This window comes from Gossypium arboreum, chromosome 1, assembly GCF_025698485.1.
Source record: "Gossypium arboreum isolate Shixiya-1 chromosome 1, ASM2569848v2, whole genome shotgun sequence".
NCBI classification, from domain to species: domain Eukaryota; kingdom Viridiplantae; phylum Streptophyta; class Magnoliopsida; order Malvales; family Malvaceae; genus Gossypium; species Gossypium arboreum.
This window is the reverse complement of record NC_069070.1, coordinates 90,350,121-90,351,024: the sequence shown is the minus strand read 5'-3', so window position 1 is coordinate 90,351,024 and position 904 is coordinate 90,350,121. Positions and strand designations below refer to the sequence as shown.

The following is a 904-nucleotide window of genomic DNA, read 5'->3' as shown; positions in this document are numbered from 1 at the left end:
GTTGGAAGCCTGGAGGTGGTGGTCTCTGATTCCCTTGGCCTCCCCATGAGAAATTTGGGTGGTTCCTCCAACCTGCATTGTAAGTATTACTATAAGGATTATTTTGAGGTCGAGGATTATTACCCATGTAATTTAACTGCTTGTTCTCCATGTTGTGGCCATAGGGTGGGTATTTTGAATTGTATGATCCACCTCCACTTGCTTCGCACTGCATTACTGGGTGAATCTGTGAAGAACCAAGAAAACTATCAATTTTTCTATTCGAAAGTTCTACCTGATTAGAGAGCATGGTGACGGAATCGATGTTAAAAATGCCGGTTGTTTTCTTTGGCTTTGTCCTCATGACTTGCCACTGATAATTATTCAGTGACATCTCTTCTATAAATTCATAAGCATCCTCAGGTGTCTTATTATTGATAGTTCCACAAGCAGCTGCGTCAATCATCTGTCTAGTCAAAGGATTCAGGCCATTATAAAATGTTCAGGCCATTATAAAACGTTTGAACTTGTAGCCAGAGTGGTAACCCATGGTGAGGGCATCTTCGCAAAAGGTCCTTGTATCTCTCCCATGCATCGTAGAGTGTTTCTAAATCCGTCTGCACAAAAGAAGATATATCATTACGTAATTTGGCTATTTTAGCCGGCGAAAAATATTTTAATAAAATTTTTCGGTCATTAGTTCCCAAGTAGTGATTGAACCTCATGGTAACGAGTTCAACCACTGTTTAGCTTTGTTCCTAAATGAAAAAGGGAATAACCAAAGGTGAATGGCATTATAAAAAACACCATTGATTTTAAATGTATCACAAAGTTCCAAAAAGTTCACCAAGTGAGCGTTGGAATCCTCGTGTTGCAAACCATGAAACTGAACAAATTGCTGTAACATTTGAATTGTGTTAGGTTT

The 904-nt window shown here is 38.9% G+C and overlaps 1 non-coding gene across 1 annotated transcript; it reads left to right on the top strand.

Annotated features, from left to right (window-relative positions):
* The first annotated feature begins 522 nt into the window (after positions 1-522).
* Positions 523-629, top strand: LOC128282177 (small nucleolar RNA R71). The gene has a single exon (XR_008272411.1). It is a non-coding gene; the product is annotated as a small nucleolar RNA R71 (small nucleolar RNA).
* Positions 630-904: the final 275 nt, after the last annotated feature.